This window comes from Danio rerio, chromosome 7 (genome assembly GCF_052040795.2).
Source record: "Danio rerio strain M-AB ecotype USA chromosome 7, GRCz13ab, whole genome shotgun sequence".
NCBI classification, from domain to species: Eukaryota; Metazoa; Chordata; class Actinopteri; order Cypriniformes; family Danionidae; genus Danio; species Danio rerio.
The window spans coordinates 49,097,948-49,120,831 of NC_141027.1; the positions used below are offsets into that span (position 1 = coordinate 49,097,948).

At 38.3% G+C, this 22,884-nt stretch overlaps 1 protein-coding gene across 14 annotated transcripts in view; it reads right to left on the minus strand.

Moving 5' to 3' along the window:
* mtss2b (MTSS I-BAR domain containing 2b) overlaps positions 1-19,794 on the minus strand; it is a 196,974-nt gene extending 177,180 nt beyond the window's left edge. For 4 of the 14 annotated variants that reach the window (XM_087261822.1, XM_087261814.1, XM_087261818.1 and 1 more), the window contains exons 1-2: positions 8,499-8,567; positions 5,821-6,021 (exon numbers count right to left, since the gene is read on the minus strand). The gene's annotated coding sequence lies outside the window, so the exon portion shown is untranslated. Of the gene's footprint in view, positions 1-5,820; positions 6,048-8,498; positions 8,568-19,606 lie in introns of those variants that run through there. The other 10 variants (XM_087261821.1, XM_087261813.1, XM_087261816.1 and 7 more) reach the window with 4 other exon arrangements.
* Positions 19,795-22,884: the final 3,090 nt, after the last annotated feature.

The following is a 22,884-nucleotide window of genomic DNA, read 5'->3' on the forward strand; positions in this document are numbered from 1 at the left end:
TTATAACTGCAGATCAATGACAGTGCAAAATAGGCTACTGTAACGTCTGTAATTATATAAAATAAATACATAAATGCCACATTTATGAACACATACAGCTCCTTACGGTCTCCGATATATTATTAATTACAGAAAAACTACACACATAATACATTTAACGTTAGTACTTATTTGAGTTCAAAAACACACGCAATATAGCCCACAGTCAGCGCAAACCTCTCATCTGTGTCTGTAATCTTCAGCAGCACATGTAAGCTCTGTTAGAGAGTAATTTTGTCATTCCCAGTTCATAATAGTCTAAAAGGCAAAGATAATCATGGCAGTTTGTTCATGATTCAGGTTGTTAAACACTTTTGCTCCTGTGTTTTGCCGGGTTTCTCCTTTTTTACGCGCTTTACTCTCGCGCTTGTCCTTTTCTTTCTGAATGGATCAGATGACGGAGATACTTCAACAATCACGTAACTTTACTTGTTATCATCATCAGCTCAAGAAGTTTGTTATATCAAATATAGACGCGATCACGCGCTCCCGGAAGAAAGCGAATTCCGCTCGCACTTTTAGACGGGCTCGTAAAGCAACAACAGCACAGGGCAGATTTTGTTCTTCTTTGCATTGTGTCTGTTCATCAAGACGATGACACGGTTTGTTTGAGCCCGGGTCATCCATGGCTGGTTATTTTATGCATATATTAACGTTATATCCATGCAATCTCTCGGCTGTGTATTAGAACATGTCTACAGTAAGGCTGTACGGTTCGCTTGCATATCATATGAGAAGCACTTCTCACAAAACAGATGCTTTATACACATAAATACTTATTTATAAATGTTTATTACTAACTTTTCTATGGACAGGAGTTTATTATAACTGCAGATCAATGACAGTGCAAAATAGGCTACTGTAACGTCTGTAATTATATAAAATAAATACATAAATGCCACATTTATGAACACATACAGCTCCTTACGGTCTCCGATATATTATTAATTACAGAAAAACTACACACATAATACATTTAACGTTAGTACTTATTTGAGTTCAAAAACACACGCAATATAGCCCACAGTCAGCGCATGGCTAGAACAATACTTTGTTTACATTCTGTCTAGCTCCACGAGCTTGTGACGTATCTCTGTACCAATCAGCGTTCGGCTGCGCGTGTAGCTCCACCTTTTGGTACCCTTTCTCGTTTTTGTGACCCTTTCGAAAGGGTGCCAAAAAAGTGGTACGGTACGGTTTGGTTCAGTACGCTTATTGACAGTGGAAACGGCCATAAAAGCGTACCAAACCGAACTGTACCGTACCACTCAGTGGAAATGGGCCATTACTAGCCAACTAAGTGAGCACACTGTCGTTCTGCCCAATCAGAATTTTACAACCAAACTATGCAGAATGTCCACATTAAAAATTAACAAACAGGAAAGCGCTGATGAGTAGGATGATGGTGTTTGCCGCTTCAAAAGCAATAGACAAAATCATATAAAAGAAACACAGCACGTCCATAATCTTGGAATCTTTACTTTCAAAGTCACAAACACCAAACAAAACCAGGTTATTTTGTAAGTGTTGTCGCAGAATTGCTGTTACAGCATGAGGAAATACAACAACCTGCACCTTAAAAAGCACCACATGCAGCTATATGAGGAGCGTCTTGCTAAAAAGTCAACTAAATTGATTGCCAGTGACACTTAATCTAGTAGCAACAGCAAAGTACAATTTCAGAGTTGTATGCAGCTGTTATAACAAATGAAAAAACATCAAGAAGGCACCAGGAGATAACTAACACCATAACTCACTCTAGAGAAAAATTTGTGCTTAATTCCTGAATATTTATGAACAAATTTTGCATAAAAGTTAGAGTAAGTTAATATCTTTTCAGTTCCTTTTTTAACTAACACTGTCTGCATTTTAGCAGTAAGAAGCTACGGTACAGATTATTGAGCTGAAGCTTGACAACAAAATTAAATCACAAATCAAATCGAAATATTTGTAAAAAATAAAAATAAAAAATAATAATAATAATAAAAATTTTAAAAAATTAGATATTTTCCCCAAATCGCACAGCCCTAGAAAGCACTCCAATCAAATCCATCTAATGCCCACCATATAAGAACTTTTAGGATCTTAATCACAATGAGCAATTGAACTTAAAATATCCATGATAAAAATGGACTCTAACAATTGCAAAACTTTCCAGAGTGTCTGAAGACGTGGCATGTTCCGTACTCTGATGTTTTTGTTTTAAGTTTGTTAAATCTAAGCATTCACAGTCCTGTGGTTCTCCTGTTCCTGAAGACTCAGCATTGGTGTAGAGTTGCAGTTACGCATCTAAACTGCGGTCAGTCAGTCACTTAGACAGCTTTATAAATGTATTGGCTTTGCTAAGTTGACCAGGTTCATCTTCCTGTTGATGTATGTTTCTGGCTTGGTCAGAGTCATGTAATCAGGCAAGCAGTGGACATCCACATTGGATCCAGGTCTGCTTAATTAGTGGTCAGAATCTTTCACTCTCTGTTTTCTGTGTGGTCAGAAATCATTTTGGTGGTTATTTTATGTTGTTAGTTGACATATTTTAGAGCTGACGAATACACAAAACCACACATATATTTTCTCTTGTTGCTCATGAGGAACGTGACAAACCACAGACAGCCCATATGAACAGGCGGCCGCTGACACAGGAAGAAGGGTTGAGGCCAAGCAATTCAATGCTCAAGCCAGATTTCCTCTCACCCACTATTACCCCCTCTCTCTCGCTTTCTCTCTCTCCGTCTTGTCATTTCCACTCATTTTCTATTCTGCCCCATCAGCCAAAGTCAGAGTATTTTATGGATCAGTGATAAAATGGAATAGACTACCTAAAATGAGCTTTCTACCATTAAAGTCTGCATGAACCAGAAGCAGCAACCATTTTCTTTTTTTCGTATTGTGATGCAGTTTCTAAAGAAATGGAATATTAAATGAGAGAATAGCGGGTGTGGCTTTACTACTGCGAGCTGATTAGATGTAGAAAAGTAGGCATTTCGTTCAGAAAAATTTAGGCATTTAGTGAGAGTCATTACAAAAAAAGACACCAACTCCTCACCATTTCTGTTTGTTGTCGGTTAAAACGGACAGTTGCAATACTTCAGAAGACAATCTGAGAATTTAACTAAAAGAAATCAGATTTCAGCAGAATTTTCAGATTTCAATTTTAGATTACAAGGGTAACCGTTTTTGTTTCTTGTTTGTTTCTTTTTAAATAGGGCTGTATATTTCCATTTTTTATATATATATATTTATTTTACATTTCTACTGTACAACTACTGTAAGAAAATATCAGAATTAATACTTTCAGTTTTATTTTTGCTTGAACTGACCCAATCTAATCCTGTTTATATGAAATTCCCGAGCAGGTTTGAGCTACCAGAACTGTTGCTATGACAACAAGTCTCAGATGAGTTTTGAAGAACGAAACGATCCTGGATCGTGTCAAATCGTCAATATCTAAATCCAGCTAACTGAATACTCCACGAACGAAGAACTGACCCCTGAGCTGATGTTGTGGATCATTTGACTCGCTATATGGAAAGATGCTTCTTCTGAGTGGAAATGGTGCACAAATTATTCACAAATGTTTTATTCAATGGTCCAGTTTTGTGCATTAATCTAATTTACATATTTGTATTGAAGCATATCTGTGACAGCTGAACAAGTTTGAAGGTTGCAGTGGTCAGTCTGTAAATAAACAAGCTCTTTTGACCATCTTTTTTTCCACTTAAGATGCTATTTTCAAACAAATATCTATTGATTCACGTTATGTTTGTTGTTAGTTTTTTCTTTGTGTATTTATTTTTCTCACCCTCTCCGCTTACTCAAGCCTTATGTTTCTTATTGGTTCAGCATCTGTCTATCATTATTATGACGGTGTCGGTTTTACCAATCCCCGGACAAGTCGCAAGCATTTAAAGGCCCGACAGACCAGTGTGTGGTGTGCGCTCTCCCTTTGCGAACCTTTAGTGCTTCACGCAATTTGTTTGTGATATGCTCAGGCTGTTTAGTGATTTAATATCTCAGTTTACTGTGGTAATTTGAGTTTGCTTGTTGAACTTCGTTGGCTTTAATGCCTAGTTCAGACTGTGTGATTTTAGCCCTGATTTTGGCTCGCCGACAGTTTTTAAGAAATCGCTGACAAATGCCTAAAATCACAGGCAAATCGCTGCTCGTGCACGTGAGTGACAATCACACAGTATGAACTTTCAAAGACTTGATCTGAGAGAATCGCCGATGAGTCGCCGATGCCTGTGAGATATTTGGCGTGCTAAATATCTGGAGCTGTCGGCGATTCAAATCATGCCGTGTGAATTGAGTTTTGACTGAAAATAACATCAGCGATCGCCTACAGCCAATGAGAGAGCAGCATTCATCTGCGTGTACGTGTGTGTATACCTGCTGCAGGCCAGCGGGAGGCTGGGGGAGAAGTTAAAAGCGCTCTTTTTCGGTTTATTTGGACCCACGAAATAGAGGAAAAACTAGTGGAGGTTTGACAGGACTCAGGAGCAACCGTGTCTGTTTGACGTTTCATACAGAAAGAAATTAGTTTATTATCAACGTTGAGGAGAAATGGCTAATTCCCTTTAAACCCAGGTGAGCAAACATGTACATGTTTTACCCCATTAAAGGTTTCTTTCTCATTATGTAGTTAATAACAAAAGATATACTACATGTTTTTGGCTGTGAGACGTAGTTTGGACGAAGTTGTCGGCGATTCTTCCTATAGTAAAGTCATGCAATGTGAAAGCCCCTGTCACTGATCCATCTTGCAGTGTAAACAAAGCAGCGACGAAACGCTAGCCCAGATAGTCATGCAGTGTGAAAACATCTGTGACACGACTAGTTTGAAAATCATGCAGTCTGAACTCGGCATTAGTAAAATAATGTGATGGTTGTTGTGTGAGATAAATGAGCATTTGACCGTCTTGTTAGGTTTGTATTAGTTTAGATGGACTTTTGTTAGATTAGTTTGAGTGTTTTGCCACCTGTGTAATTTTGAGTTTTGTAGTTTAATTAGTTTAGTTCGGGTGTCGTGCACACTGAAGATCTCGGGTTTTAATTTCTTTGATTTGGCTTACACTCATTGTTTTTGTTTAAAGAGAATAATTGTAAATGTTTATTTCTTTTTTCCATTTGTTTTTGTTACATATTGTTTTAACTATTGACTTAAAAAAAAAGCTTTAATAGAGAATTGATTCCTGCCTCATCCTTGATCTGTGGCACACATTACACCTGTCTCACCTAAATGTTACAGCATCCCACTTAAACATCTTAAACACGTAACAATTTACCAGCTGGACACTTATTTTGTTGATCACTAAACCTTCATGTTGTATCAGATGTCTGAAAATCAGATCTGAAGTCTGAAATCAGGTTTGTGAAGTATTTCTGTCCATAAACGCAGTCACTGCCTGACAAAGTAACCCAACAAGTCAGCTGCATACAGTATAAGCTTTTCAATATGAACAAGAGGATTCTTTTAAAAGCAAACTATTCCTTTGACAACGGCCTGCTTCCGTCTTACTCCACCAGGCGTAACTAGAGACGGAGAGATGGGAGCATTAGCCTCAGTAATGATAATGAAAGGCCGCAGCTGCACAGCTACAAATAGCTTTTATATAAGGCAACCCAGCCACGGATCGTCATAAATAACAAGCGGTTCACAGAATATCAACTTCTATGCCAAGTTTTAACACCGAACATGTCTATCAATAAAATCTGGACCATCATGCTAACAGTATGACATTATGACCACAGTGCAACACACTAACTGAAACACTTCATACTCACACAAACATGACGAAGAGCAGCCAGGCCAAGGAGGCAGTGCTGTCGCCATGACAACTGCTAGAATGTGGAGATCAGCATCAGCATGCTTGTCCACATCTCTGCCTCGCTCCCGCTTCCTCCTGGACCATCTTTTCCCCTCCATCTGTCAGTCTCTTCAGCTCCCGCCGGATGAAGATGTTTCTTCTGGATCACTGTGCAGCTCTGCAGACATCACAGAGGTGCAGTGTCTGAGTATAAGAGAACAAGTAAAAGAGGAGTTTGTGTAATAGTCTGGGGGTGAGTGGATTTAGGTGTGAAACAGTATCCACAATGCAAAAAAACTAAATAATACGATACATACGGTTGAAGTCAAAATTATTAGTGAATTTGTTTTTTCTTTGTCAAATATTTCCCAAATGATGTTTATCAATTTTTCACAGTAGTCCCTAATACATTGTTTTTCTTCTGAAGAAAGTCTTGTTTTATTTTAGCTAGAATAAAGGCAACCACTGTTATACAATGACTTGCCTAATTACCCTAATTCAGAGGTTCCCAACAGGGGGGTCCCGTCCCACAAGGGGGCCTCAGTGAGTTCTGTGGGGGGTCGTGTCATATTTTTACAATTTCTTAGCAGTTGATTTTATCCCCTGGCTGATCAAAAAATGTACAAATTTTTAATTTGTCCTTCACTAAAAACCTCACTGATTCGCCTTCATCAGCTAATAGTAATGACCCAAGCATACTGAACAGGTAAAGAAAGCTCCAAACATTTCGGGTCGCAGAGCTAGCAATACTAAAAACACAAAAAGCAGGAAATACCAAGATAGCTACCTGAACTATGATTTTATTTCTTTTTCTCGAAGCAAAGTGTCCCTGAACCAGCCACATACATTTTTTGGTCTTCCTTACTCCAAATTTATATGTGGAGGGGGCCTTACAATATTTTCAGGGGGAAAAGGGGGTCTCGGGTAAAAATAAAACAAAAGGTTGGGAACCACTGCCCTAATTAACCTAGTTAAGTCTTTAAATTGCAAGTTTTAAGGGCACCTATGATGAAAATCATCTTTTGTAAGCTGTTTAGACAGTACTGTGTGTAGTGTAGGTACAGTGCAGGGCTTTTCAATTGGTTTGTCATGGGGGCCAGTTAATGAAAAGCATTCCAAATGAGGGGCCGGAGAGATATGACTTTTAATATAAATGATGACACAACAGCATATAAGAGCCCCTATGTTGTATTTTTGCTCCTTAAGACGCCCATGTTGGATTTTTCTACATTAAAACGTTAATAAGTTGTATTGTGAAACTATATAACATCAATGCATTGTATAATGTGGCTTTTTTACAAACATATTCAAATGTTATTGCTCAAGTAGGCTTTTTCTACATTCAAACACATTCATGTTATCTTTTAAACGTGCATAGATTTTGAATAAACATGCATAAACGTTAAAGATTTTGGTTGTACGATTATAGTCTGAAGAATAATCATCACAATTATTATACATTTATTAAATTCAAAACACTACTAGTTTAGAAAATCTTTTTTATATTTTAAAGTGTTGTTTATTGCTGCTCAGTAACCAAATACAGCACAAGATATTAATGAACAACAAACAATAGTCAATTTCTCTCTATGGGCTTAAAAAAAGTTTTTGACTTAAACATGAGTGATAATTTTACAATGAAAATAAATGACTGAACAATGAATAAATAAACAAAAATAAGAATAAATTAAAAAAAAGAATTTGTCTAATGTTAATCTAAGCTATATATTAGCTAAGAGTTTAAATGAACTGTTGTTATTATCTGCGTTCATGCATACATAATCATTTTAATGATTTGTAATAATTCGTCTAGCTTATCTTTTGTTTACATTGCACTGAAAGTCGGGCACAACTCTCTCAACTGCAGCGTGAGATAATTTCTACTGTGTGCATCTTTAAGCAAATTACTAGTATCGTGAAAAATATCTAGTCAAACATTATTTACTGTCATCATGGCAAAGATAAAATAAATCAGTTATTAGAAATGAGTTATTAAAAATATAATATAATAACAGAAATTGGAAAAAGAAACTAAACAGGGGGCTAATAATTAGGAGGGCTAATAATTCTGACTTCAACTGTATGCGGGAAATATTAGAAATGTGAATAACATTATGAATAAAGATGCATAAATTAATATCACAAAGCAAAAAAAAAAACATCTTTTAATAAAAAGCAAAAGGATTAAATAAACTAAAAACTAATATATATTTTTAAAATGTAAAGCTGATTTCTCAGCAGTCCTTATGAATATATATATATATTATGCCCTTATAAAAAACGAAGTTTACTGAAGTGTGCTATTAGTATACTGTAACTTACGTCTTCTAAAGTAAAAACTAAGAAATTATATAAGTACTTTTCTGAAAATGTACTTCAAGCTCTTTTCAGAAATGTGATTCAGAATGTTGCTTTTTGTGGTAACGATCACTTAAAGAAATCATTTTGTGAGGACATAATAAACAGCAGAGCCACACACCCATACAAGGCAGCATATTCTGTCTACCTGTCCACACGACACAGCTTTTTTCAAAACTTCAGCTTTATCAACACAGTTTGGCTTGGTCAGTGCAGTAAACGCAGTCTCGCAAATGCATTATCAGATGACTGAAACCAAAAACCTTTTTTTTTAACAGCATTGTCGTGAAAACCTACCATGAAACCTGCATGAACAATGTTCTCTTCTTTGTTTGGCATCACTGTGTGCAGAGATATATCTTATTCAGCCTTCTGATTGGCCATTATGGCTTTATGCTTAAGGTTATATCGCCACCTGTTGGTTTGGCATAACCACGGAGGGAAAATCTTTAAAAAAAAAAAAATTGAAAAGGGGAAAGGTTTATAAAATGAAATATGTCTGGACATGGCCTCAGTTAAGTAACTCTGTTACTGTTATCAGACTTCATGTGTTCATTTTTCTTCTGCACCTGTGCCTTTTTAGGCTCCTGCTTGCACCTGTGGCTCCACATGTGCCTTTAAAACTCTCTAACGCCAACTGGATACATTGACCATGGAAGCCATGTCAGGGTCAAGCCTTCAGGGGTGCAGGATGTAGGTCACAGCCTTGAAACAGAAAGAATGAACATGAACCTACACTCAGCGGCCACTTTATTGGGTACACCTTACTTGTACTACTGCGTTGGACCCCCTTTTGTCTTCAGAACTGCCTTAATCCTTTGTGGCATAGATTCAACAAGGTACTGGAAATATTCCTTTGAGATTTTGGGCCATATTGACATGATAGCTTGATGCAGTTGCTGCAGAATTGTCAGCTGCACATCCATGATGTGAATATCCCATTCCACCGCATCCCAAACGTGTTCTATTGGATTGACATCTGGAGACTGTGCAGGCCATTTGAGTACAGTGAACTCATTGTCATGTTTAAGAAACCAGTCTGAGATGATTCACGCATTATGAGATGGTGCGTTATCCTACTGGAAGTAGCCATCAGAAAATAAGTACACTGTGGTCATAAAGGGATGGACATGGTCAGCAACAATACTCAGGTAGGCTGGGGCGTTGACACAATGCTCAATGTGTAATGGGCCAAAAGTGTGCCAAGAAAATATCCCCCACACCGTTACACCACCACCAGCCTGCACCGTTGATACAAGGCAGGATGGATCCATGCTTTCATGTTGTTGACGCCAAATTCTGACCCTACCATCCAAATGTCACAGCAGAAATTGAGACTCGTTGTCGAACTTTGGTGAGCCTGTGCAAATTGTAGCCTCAGTTTCCTGTTCTTACCTGACAGGAGTGGCACCCGGTGTGGTCTTCTGCTACTGTAGCCCATCTGCCTCAAGATTGGATGTGTTGTGCATTCAGAGATGCTTTTCTGCAGACCTCTGTTGTAACGAGTGGTTATTTGAGTTACTGTTACTGTTGCCTTTCTATCAGCTGGAACCAGTCTGGCCATTCTCCTCTGACCTCTGGCGTCAACAAGGCATTTACGCCCACAGAACTGCCACTAACTGGATATTTTATCTTTTTCAGATCATTCTCTGTAAACCCTAGAGATGGTTGTGCATGAAAATCCCAGTAGATCAACAGTTTCTGAAATACCCAGACTAGCCAGTCTGGCACCAACAACCATGCCACGTTCAAAGTCACTTTTTTCCCCATTCTGATGCCCTGTTTGAACTGCAGCATATCATCTTGACCATGTCTACCTGCCTAAATGCATTGAGTTGCTGCCATGTGATTGGCTGATTAGAAAGTTGCGTTACCGCCCAGTTGGAAAGGTGTACCTAATAAAGTGGCCAGTGAGTGTATATGTCATGTGATTGTTCATTCTTTTGTAACACTTTCCTAGATGGTCCCCTTTAGACATTATGTTGACCTTTTATGGTCATCCAGCAGTCATTCAGTGTATTCATATCTGACAACAATAAAATAAAAAGGTTTTTGCAGTTATGGTCAACAACACATCTAAAGAGGACTATGGAAATCAAGTAAAACCATGTTTTCAATTAAAATACATGCATATGGATGACAAGCAAGCATGGTAACAGCAAAGGAACGAGATTGTCAACAAACATCATTCTTTAAAAAAAAACACATCAATGGTTCTACATTACGTAACTAAGTCTGCAAGAGATAAATGTGCATAACTTTCACTCTATTAAAACACACCTGCAAGCAAGCAAGCGGGAAAAAAATGCTGTATATTATGCATTATTTATCATCTTAAATTTGTTGTCAGGAGTTTGTAATGGAGCTGTCTACTACAAATCCATGTACAAAGATACATGATGCAGGATGATGATTTTTAATGAACCAACAACTTGAAACACACTACACCTTTACTATCAATCCCATTAAACGCTAAACTGAGAAAACAGAGGGCTTAAATACAACAACAAAAAAAAGTCATCAGAGGAACAGGGAACAGACGTGAACCAAGCAGAATTTATTAAAACATATAATAAATTAGAATTTAGGGTACTTTTAAAGTCAGCAATACACTAAAAACTTTTATTTCTAGGAAAAGTTTTGCATACAGACAACAACAATCAGTTAAAAGGCGCAACGTGTTGTTTCATTAAAATATCCAAAACAGTACAGAACAGTAATTTGCAGATTTATGTCCCTACATTATCCCAAATGTTAAAACAAAGTGTTCAAATACAGAGAAATTAGCAATTTGTAACTATAGGCACGGACCTAGTGACAGAGCAGCATTATAACAGAATTATAAAATGTATTTGGTATGATAAAAAGGCACTGCTTTTCTCCTATGTTTTCTATGTTTTCTATGTCTCCTATGTTTTCTCCTATGTTTTCTCCTCCTCTTTCACTCAATGCATCACCTAGCGGGTTCCACACTGGCTTCTGCATCTTGCTTATATACACTACGAACAGCAGCTACGCTAATTATTCTCTTTTTTCTCTATTTTCACCTGGGGATACTCATCCCGAGGTCCTCAGATTATGCGGAGTCACTGATTGGATCCAAGACCAGCAACGTGATGATCCCAAGGATTCCATATCCGGGACCAAGCCATATCCTAAGCTGCTGCTGCGCTGATGGTCGTGGGGAGTGGAGAACATGAGTCTGATTCCAGCGACGTCCCAGGGACAGACGAGTCTTCGCTGAGGCCATCATCCAGCCTTAACCACGGCGAATGAAGCTCTGCACAAGACTTTTGGCCAGCGGAGAAATTAAAGTGGTCGTGCCCAACTGAGTCTGTTTCCCTCAAGGTTTTTTTTCTTCACTCCCATCAGGTGAAGTTTTTTTTTTCCCTCTCCGCTGTCGCCACTGCCTCGCATGGTTCAGGATTGGTAGAGCTACGCATCGATGAATTGGCTCTTCAGTGTTTGAACTCTCAGTAATGATTAAATCACACTGAACTGAGCTAAACTGAACTGAACTGAACTTAAACACTAAAACCTGAACCACACTATTCCAGTTACTGAACCACACTGTTCCAGTTACTATGACCATTTATGTGAAGCTGCTTTGACACAATCTACATTGTAAAAGCGCTATACAAATAAAGCTGAATTGAATTGAATTATGTGAATGTGACTAGAAGAACCGGAAGCATTGACTGTGGTACAATAAAAGTTCTGCTGCTTTTGCCATGTTACATGTTGAGCCTCACTCTGCTTGAAACTACCATGATTAGTTTTGCATTCTATAACTCATACATGAACATGATGTTTGCAGGAGTCCCGTATAGAACGTAATGAAGACAACCACTCCAAAGTCATCAAAATACACCTTTTTTTGTAATGAATATGCGCCTTCTAGCAGCAAAAATTACATACTGTGCCTTAAACTGACTAGCCACTTTCTATATGCAAACCAGGCCAGTAGTTAGCAGAAAGAAATACTATGCGTACTTGCACATACAGTAATGCAGTTCACCATTGTTGTTTTGGCTGTAAAGGATTAGAACATAACTAGACTGAACATGTGATACACAATAGGCAAGACGTCATTAGTGTTTTAATGTGCATTTTGAAGTGCTGCATAAGAAACGAGTGATGGAAATGCCAAATCTTAAATAAAAATCCTTTGTTTAACAAAAATGTTTTATGCTCAAGCTTGAGGTAAATAAAGAATAATATAAACTCTTCATTCATTCATTCATTCATTTTCTTTTCAGCTTAGTCCCTTTATTAATCTGGGGTCACCACAGCTGAATGAATCACCAATTTATCCAGCATTTGTTTTACGCAGCGGATGCCCTTCCAGCTGCAACCCATCATTGGGAAACATCCATACACACTCATTGACACACATACATTACGGACAATTTTAGCTTACCCAATTCACTTGTACTGCATGTTTTTAGACTGTGGTGGAAACCGGAGCACCTGGAGGAAACCCACGCGAACGCAGGGAGAACATGCCAACTGACCCAGCCGAGGCTCGAACCAGCGACCTTCTTGCTGTGAGGTGACAGCACTACCTACACCTGACTGTTTAAAGTATTCAGGTACATGAATCAGTTTGAACTGTTTATTACTCTAAAAAAGATGTATTTATTGAATTATGGCATCACGGTGGCTCAGTGGTTAGCCCGGTCGCCTTACAGCAAGAAGGTCGTCAGTTCGAGCCTGGGTCAGTTGGCATTTCTGTGTAGGGTTTGCATGTTCTCCCCGTGTTCGTGTGGGTTTCCTCCGGGTGCTCCGGTTTCCCCCAAAGGCCCAAGGACATGTGGTATAGGTGAATTGGGTAAGCTAAATTGTCTGTAGTTAAGGAGTTTTTATGGATGTTTCCCAGTGATGGGTTGCAGCAAGAAGGGCATCCGCTGCGTAAAACATATGCTGGTTAGTTGGTGGTTCATTCCACTGTGGCAACCCCAGATTAATAAAAGGGACTAAGCTGAAAAGAAAATGATTGAATGGAATTTTAATGTGGAGTAGTGTGATGTAATATTGCCCTAACCTGCCTAATTCCTAAACCCAACCTCAGAACCATTCAAATACAGTGTTGATAGCATAATCTGATGTGTAGGATGACATGTCAGGACACCGGTCTTCTGGATTACTGCATATGTTTTCATGATTTGTCAAGTCCCTCTCATATAACCATTACACAAATGGTGGATTGCAGCATGGATGGCAGCAATGTATGCACATACACCATGAGTGTGAATGGTCATGTATCATGTGTTTTATAGTGTGGTTGGAAATAGAAGCAGAAAGGCCAGTCTTACCAGGGAGAATTTCATTATAAAACAAAATCGCAATATTTTAAACGCTACTCAAGTCTGCGTACAGTTTCTACTATTACATTATCTATAATTCAACTCTATATTGGATGTAGTTTTAAATTTTCACATGATGGTTTAGACTGCAATATTTAAAAGCCAAAATTATGTCTCCAAGTATTTTTTTTTTTTTTAGATTTGCCATCTACAGAATTTAAACGTTTGAGCAGCTTGTTTTGTTTTCCAGAGCTGCAGAGTTTTCCTCCCGCAGGTCTTGTAAGTTTGTAGGATGGTGTGAAGTGATGGCAGATTTTTACTGAAGCCCCTCCCTGTTTCCCACGATGGTTTAGCAGCCCTCTGTATTGAGGCGAAGCTTCCTCAAAGAGGCACAGCTGAACTCTAACCCCATTTCCCTCGGTTTCCTGCATGGGCTTTAGTTTACAAACACAGAGGGATGGAGGGGGTGTGGAAGACACTTCCACAATTCAGACACGTTTCCGATTCTCACATAGTCTTTCTTACACAAACATGTTCATGCACAGCAAAGAAGTTATGCAATTCTTACAGTACTACAGTGAGACAATGCTTTAGATGATATTTCAGTGCTTTGATAAAAGCAGTACATTAAATGAAAATGTTTTTAACTGGGGCAACACGGTGGCACAGTGGGTAGCACAATCGCCTTACAGCAAGAAGGTCGCTGGTACAAGAATTTGCTGGATTAGTTTGCATTTCTGTGTGGAGTGTGCATGTTCTCCCCATGTTTGCATCCACCGGGTGCTCCGGTTTCCCCCACAAGTCCAAAGACATGCAGTACAGGACAATTGGGTAAGCTAAATTGTCCATGGTGCATGTGTGTGATTGAGAGTGTATGGATGATTCCTGGCGACGCAGTGGCGCAAAGGGTAGCATGTTCGCCTCACAGCAAGAAGGTCGCTGGTTCAAGCCTCGGCTGGGTCAGTTAGGATTTCTGTTTGGAGTTTGCATATTCTCCCTGCATTCGCGTGGGTTTCCTTAGGGTGCTCTGGTTTCCCCCACAGTCCAAAGACATGTGGTACAGGTGAATTGGGTAGGCTAAATTGTCCGTAGTGTACGAGTGTGAATGTGTGTGTGGATGTTTCCCAGAGATGGGTCGCGGCTGGAAGGGCATCCGCTGCGTAAAAACTGGCTGGATAAGTTGGCGGTTCATTCCGCTGTGGCGACCCCAGATTAATAAAGAGACTAAGCTGACAAGAATGAATGGATGATTCCCAGTTATGAGTTGCAGCTGGAAGGGCATCCGCTGCGCAAAACATATGCTGGATAAGTTGGTTGTTCATTCCACTGTGGCGACCCCAGATTAATAAAGGGACTAAGCTGAAAAAAAATGAATGAATGAAGGATATAGAAAATCTAGAAAGAAAATATTTAGATCCACCATATCTGACTCCCACTTACAAATCAGTTTTGATCTCTGCTGCCATGTATTTAAAAGAGGAGAGCTTGACAATGTTATTTTTAATTAACAGGGATGGATCAGACATGTCAAGGCATTGTTCCCCAAGTGTCACCAGAAAAGAACGTGTGATGATGTAAATGAGAACTTGTGACCAAAACAATTTATAAAATTAACCCAAATATGCCTAGCCTGGCCATTACAAATGTCCTTAACTATAATATGCAATGGACACCATTGAGATGAGCTAGGAACCATTGAGAGCATGCAGACCAGCTGCATAACTGTGTGGTACGTTAGCTACAATGCTGCGGACCGCAAGACCCTCCAGTGCATAGTAAACACAGCCGAAAAGATCATCAGTGCCCCTTTATCCTCCATTCAGGACATTTTCCGCTCACAGTGCTCCAGCAAAGCTAGCAGTATCATGAAAGACTCTACCCTTCCATAGTCTCTTCCAGCTGGTACCATCAGGAAGAAGGTTTTGAAGTATTAGAGACTGCCAGTCAATTTACCCCCCTCTGAAATCTCAACCCCTTTCTCTCTCTCCATGCATTCCTGAGTATGTCCCATACAGGTGAGTGGGCTTAACAAACCACCTGTAGAAAAGACACCCTCACATCTCTCTGACACTTGCACCAGGTAGCACATTTGCACTAAAGACACTTTCCTGATCACTCCATGTCTCTTGAAAACATTGTGTATTGTGCTACATTCATGTGAGTGGGCTTGACAAACCACCTGTAGAAGCACTCTTCTCTCTTATGCACCTGACACTTGATCTAAACTCCATCTTACAAGAGCTCAAAAATGAAAAAGATGTTTACTATCTTATGTGTATAGTTAAGTATCTCATGGTTTATGTCCTTTTTTATAGCTCTTATTTCCAGTGTTGTGTTTGTGTTTATGATTAATTAATGTAGCACTGTGGTCCTGCGAGACACATTTCGTTCTTCTGTATGTCCACAAGTAGCACAATGTCCACAAGGAGAGGTTAGCATCACCATATGTGGCATAAGAGGACGTGTGTTTGGCTATAACTCAGTGTTTTGACCACACTTCATTATTATTGCTCATTTTTTTCATTTGCTGGAAATTAAAATTGAATTTAGAAATAGCTTTGAAACAAATCTTGGCGCCTAACATCCATTCATCACAGCGGAATGAAATACCAACTTATCCAGCAGGTTTTTACGCAGCGGATTCCAGCCGCAACCCATCTCTGGGAAACATCCCACACCCATTCACACATCCACACACTTATTCACACACACTCATACACTGCGGAGGACAACTTAGCTTACCCATTCACCTGTACCGCATGTCTTTGGACTGTGGGGGAAACCAGAGCACCCTAAGGAAACCCACGCGAATGCAGGGAGAATATGCAAACTCCAAACAGAAATCCTAACTGACCCAGCCGAGGCTCGAACCAGCGACCTTCTTGCTGTGAGGCGACAGCACTACCTACTGCGCCACTGCGTCGCCTGGCGCCTAACAAATGAAATTTGTAAGCTAACGGATGTCTTCAGTGGAGTGCATATAACACCTTTTCCTTATCCACAAAAGTAACGGAGTCAAGTAAAAACTAAAGAGAAAGTAAAGAGGGGGAATGGAGGAGGCTCATTCTTGATCCTTGTGCTGCACATGGTCTGTTTAACTAATTTCTCACTAGTAAAGCATTCAGTTTTTTCACTAAGAAAGTCTGCTATTTCCACAACTGACTCTTAAATGGAATGGAAGATGAGACTGACTGGTTTACTGCACATTATGCTCAATACACACCTATAACTTATTAAGAGAACATGCGCAATCAATTTAGGACATATGCCGGTGCGCAGAGCATATTTTTCTCCTTAAAATAGCAAAAGTGGATTCGGACACGCCCTAAATGGTTTTGTGTTATGCGCTTCAGACTTTGTGCCTAGATCTTTAAAATTTAACCCTCAGATTCATTTAAAACAGATGTTCATGACTCTGGCATTTTTTTATATGGTTGTCCATGTCAGTTAAAAAATGAATGAATATGGATAATAGCAATGTGCGGTAATGATAATGTCAAAAATGTATTAATTTACAATCATGCTGGATAGTTAAAGTCCTTCCATGTCATTGAAGTTTTTTATTTGGATAAAAAAATGCCATCTTTGCATCTCAAGTACTTCTAAAACATTTATAAAAGAGTATTTATAGTGGAAAATGGTTTGTTATATTATTGAAATGTTCTTATCATTAACGCTCTTCAATTTTATTTATTTCTTTTTGTTTTTTTGGAAACCTGTAACCACTGACAATCATGGTAGGAAAAACAAATACTATGTCAATGAAGTCAATGGTTACCGGTTTTCAGCATTCTTCAAAATATCTTATGTTGTGTTAAAAAAAGAAGAAAAAAAACTGGTTGGAAACAAGTCAAGGGTAAGAAAATGATTTTCATTTTTAGGTGAACTATCCCTTTAAAGAACAAAATATTGCTTCTAATATGGCTAGTATCCTTCATTTGGAATCCTAATATTTTAACAGTGTGGACAATAATGTTTAAAACTAATTATTCATTAATTGATAGTCCCGTCCCTTCAATCTTAATTTGTGAAAAAAGTCACGAGTGTTTCTCTGCCACAACAAGTGTTGGATTCAATCTGCAGTCAATTTAAAAATGTGGTTAAAAGCTTTGATTTTAATAGAAAGTTATAGTAGTGGAAGTCTCCTAAAGTTAAAATGCATGGTCAGCAGTTTCAACAGATCAAGTCTTATATGGGCTTTTATTAACGGAGTGATGAAACTGGATTCCAGCATTAGTGGGATTAGCCATAAATTCACCAATTCTGTAACTTTAGTGACATAAAAAAATAAAATTACAGCAGCTAAATCTGAAGCGATCAGCACAATAACGCACTTAATCAACCACCCCACATATGAACCTGGAGAATGCAAGGGCAATGGCACGACAGATCATTAAATTAATGGATTGTATGCTAGGGAAACCCCACTTAATTTTCAAGAAAACTCCATTAATACACTTATCTCAACTCTCTGCCCATTACTGGATAAGTGAGTCTTTTACATTAAGCCCATGTTTCTCAAGTTCTCGTGATAAACAAGTGTATGCGAAAAAATCATGCAGTATGTGAGCAAATGAGCTGTATACCAACTGCGAAAGCATAGATTAGCTCCTGTTGAAGAGGTGAGTTTCAGATGGTGTCAGGCCGTACTCACACTAGGTACAGTTGCCTCGAACCGGGCCAAAGCACGCTTGTCCCCCCTCCCGTCTCCCCCGACGGCCCGCGCTCACACCATATCGGGCCTCGGCACGCTTACGTCATCGCTGCTGCGCTGTTCAGAAGCGCACTCTATGGCAAGCCTTTTTACCATTTAAATCTTTGTTCTGACTCCATAAATATATTTAGAGATATCTCTAATTATATTTTGACTAGTCATAATTATAATTCGACTAGTCAGAATAACAATTAGAGATATCTGCAATTGCAATTGTACTAGTACGAAATCAGATTGGAGATATCTGCAAATATATTATGACTAGTCATATTCCTCCATTGACTTCCATTGAAAAATATTTGCAGATATCTCTAAATGAGTTTTGACTAGTCACAATTGTAATTAGAGATATCTCTAACTGAGTTTTTACTAGTCATACATTTGGAGATGTCTTTAATTCGTAATATTTAGAGATATTTACAAATATATTTGAAGATATCTCTAATTAATTTACTAATAGTCGAATTACAGTTGTAGATATCTTGAATTGGATTTTTGACGAGTCAAAACTCAGTTAGAGATATCTGTAAATATTTTTCAATGGAAGTCAATGGAGGAATATGACTAGTCATAATATATTTGCAGATATCTCCAATCTGATTTCGTACTAGTACAATTGTAATTGCAGATATCTCTAATTGTCATTCTGACAAGTCGAATTATAATAATGACTTGTCAAAATATATATTTATATCTCTAAATATATTTATGGATAGTCAGAACAAGGTTTAAATGTTTAAACGGCTTGCCATACGCTCTCACTCAGCAGCACAGTGGAGATTTCTCTAGTTATATCCTTTCAGTCGTTTGATATGCAGTGACATGCAGTCAAATATTTCGCCAAACAGTCCTTAGGGATGCGGGGACACGCAGTCAGATATTTTACCGAACAGATCCGCCACTTTTGGCGCTCATAAACAATCAAAGCTCTCGTGCTGCAGGAATGAGGAGGTCTGCTGAAGGCGCGCAGCTGTCGTGCTGTGAGGAGTTTGCGTCTTTAATAAACTACGGCAGTTTGCGATCACTGAACAGTAAGAATGATTAATAAATCCATATGAAACAGCCCCTTAAAAGTCACGTCTCGCTTTCGGTTTCGGGCTTTGGCGCGTTTCGCGCTCACACACAAGCGTACCGCGCCAAACCCCAAGTGTACCGCGCTCAGGCACACCTCTTCCAACCGGGCCAGGGCCGGCCAAGTGAACCGTGCTTGAGCCCGATTCAGCGCACTCACACTTCTCAAACGATCCGGGAAACGGGCCTGGGCACGGTACGGATGGCATAGTGTGAGTAGGCCCTCAGTGGGACGTGTATAGAGGGAGGAGAAACAGGTTATGTAAAGGCAGACACTCGTCATCCTCCACACACACACACACACACACACACACCTGTGATTTCTGAGTGATTCACATGGACTCAGCTGGCAGGTCCTTTTCCAGCTCTCACAGACTTTCCACCTCACACTGTGTTCCAGATCCTGGATGGTTTTGATTCACGGAGCTGTAAATAACCAACGTTTGACTGGTTAATATTAGCCGCGCCCCTGTTGGCAAACGGTGTAACTACAACATCTGTCAACTTTGTTTGTTCGCAAGAAAACATATTATTGATGATATGCTATTTTAGGAAATATAAGTCACTTTTTAAATCATAAAAGTTCATATTGACTTTAAGTATGTGGTAGAGAGAGAGGAACTAAACACATGCTTGTCTAAATTAATTTACGGCCATGGTGGAATTTGTTTCTCACAGAGAACTCATATGTGACTTGCCTGGATGAATGCTTACCCAAGAGGTGTTGTGTGGTTCCTGCTTGTTTTTTTTTTCATCATTATAAATAATTGTATTTATGTATTTGTTTATTTTAAACTATTACAATGAAAAAAAAAATATGGCAATACAATATATGGTTTTAAAAGGTTATTTCTTTGTTGATGGCCATTCAAAACTGTTTATCAACCTATTTATTTGCAAGGATCCGTGTTAAACAGATCTGCACAATTTAGCTCCGACCCAAACCACACCTGATCCAACCAATAGTGTCTGGATGCAGCCTTTATGATGCAAGCTGAGACTGCATCACTCAGCGATGCAATGTCAGACACAATGCACTCAAATGGAGCTAGTGACGTCACTGTGACGAGTAGGGTTAGGGGTGGGGTTAGGTGAGCCCATTAAAAAGCATTGGACGCAGTCCAGATTGCACTGCACCAGGTCTGCAGCCAGACCCCTCTCGATCCAACTAACTGAGTCCTTCAAGCTTGTTTGAAAGCTACAGATAAGTGTTGAAGCAGGGTTAAACTAGTGTTTATCAACCACGTTCCCGAAGGACCACCAACACTGCATGTTTTGGATTCTCCTTTCTCTGCCACACCCTTTGGTCTTTCAGTCTCTGTTAATGAGCTGATGATCTGAATCAGGTGTGTTTGTTTGAGTAGACTTGTAAAATGTGCAGAGCTGGTGGACCTTCGCTCTGGGACGTGGTTGGGAAACACTGAACTAAACTACACTGCTGCCGCCCTTCAGGAACTGTTTGACGCCCCTGTATTGTTGTATTAGTATTTAAATTGTCACTTTTTATTTTGACTGAAACAGACTGTGACATCTTTTCCAAAGCAAGCAAAACATGCACAGAGAATACAAACATTTGTTTTTTTCGGCTTTTTTTCTGTTCTGAAAGTTGATGCCAACATCGTGTAATCCACATCCACGCAGTTTTATTTTGTTAGCGCACACTGCATTTCTTGGGGTAATTGTGCATCATCAAAAGAAAAGTGTTTAAAAAAAAAAATATATATATATATATATATATATATACATATATATATATATATATATATATATATATATATATATATATATATATATATATATATATATATATATATTATTATTATTATTGGCCACCCCTTAAGCATATTTTGCATACATCTACTAGCTGCTAACGTTTAAAACTCAAGAGATGAATCCATAGAGCAAACTTGATTGAGGCTAGTGGACTGAAGGTTGCCATGGGTAAATTCCTAAATTATTAAATAATTTTAATAATAATGTATTAAAATAACTAGAAAAAATAGCTTTATATTTACTAATACTGTATTTTTTATTTTTTTTTACCTTAAAATGAACTTATTACAGTAAAAAACAATCTAATATATAACAATTACACTAGTTTTTGCCTTGATTTGCTCACCAATGTATATGTGTATATATATATATATGTGTGTGTATATATATATATGGCTTTACACTTTGCATTGTACAAATATCAGACGGTCCTCTTTGCAGCATGGCAAACAAACATATTAAAATTGTAAAGCAAAAAGTGCTGCAATAACAATGAATGGAGCTGTCATCACATCAGCGAGTGCTCAGTTTCACTCCTGTTACACTAATGACAGCTGGATGAGCTCTGCAGTGGACCTCTTACTCACATTGGTTCATGATTAAAAAAAACTAAATTTTATACACCCTAAGTAAAACCACTATAACCTATAAAAATTATAATGTATCTGTTTGTGTTATGTTATAGAGCTAATTAATTATTAAATATTAAAATGTATTAGTGCTCTGTATTTAATGGAGCTTAATATCTGATCAAATTTTAATACTCTGAATGTACAGTAAATGCATTTTTTCAAGATGTTAATCCACTTTTTCCCATATTTATTTGTGTAATTTAAATGTAATGTTCAGTATTATTATTAATAGAACAAACTGGTATGAACATTTTAAAGTCAGCAAAGCTTCTAAAATTATGCAAAGTAAAACTTGTGGCTCTTTGAACTTGAATACCCAATTCTAGATTGCATTTAGGAAATTATTTTTTATCAGTGTAAGTCAGGATTGTCGACTTGAGTAAATTATGATGTGCACAAAAAACGGAATAAAAATAAACAAAACACACTGAACCACTACAACCTCCATTGTAGTATTGCTAGTTACAACAGTACAGTTAACTGTTAACCATTAACAGGCTGATGAATGACAAAACTCTTTAAAACTTTAAAGCTTTAAATCTTTAAATACACTTAGACTCTCAGCTGTAAGGGTACATACAGAAGAGTCTAGCTGTGCATAGGCAGAAAAAAAAAAGCATAAATATGGCATAAAAAACTGTGTAAACGTGATGACTCGTACACAAAAATGTCTTGATGGAATCCAATGAGAGCAGACCACAATGAACACTGCGCTTGAAGATTTGATCAATAGATTGAAGCACTGAAACCATGTCAACTCAACTGACATTTTAAAAAAATTAATCCAGATAATGAATGATATAAATTTATTGAATAATATATAATATAAATGTATTGAATAATAAAATTAAACATTTATTTTAAGTACAGTTGCTAATTTGAGTTTTTATTTTTTGGGGGTCCCCAAAAGAATTTGCCCTACACAAAGGGGCCCTCAGCTGAAAAAGTGGCTTAAAGCACAATCACTGACTCCCGATTCTAAACTGCAGAGATGTGATTATGGTAAAGCAATGGAACATGTGTAATCTTTGGCCTGACCAATACATCCTTTTTTTCAAAGGATCAAAACATGACCTCTCTGGACAGAAATTTTAAATGTCTAATTATCTTGTTTAATCCCACTCCTTTTCGCAGCACCATATACAGATTTTCACAAGCTCAAACTCAAGTGTGCCTACAGCTTTAAA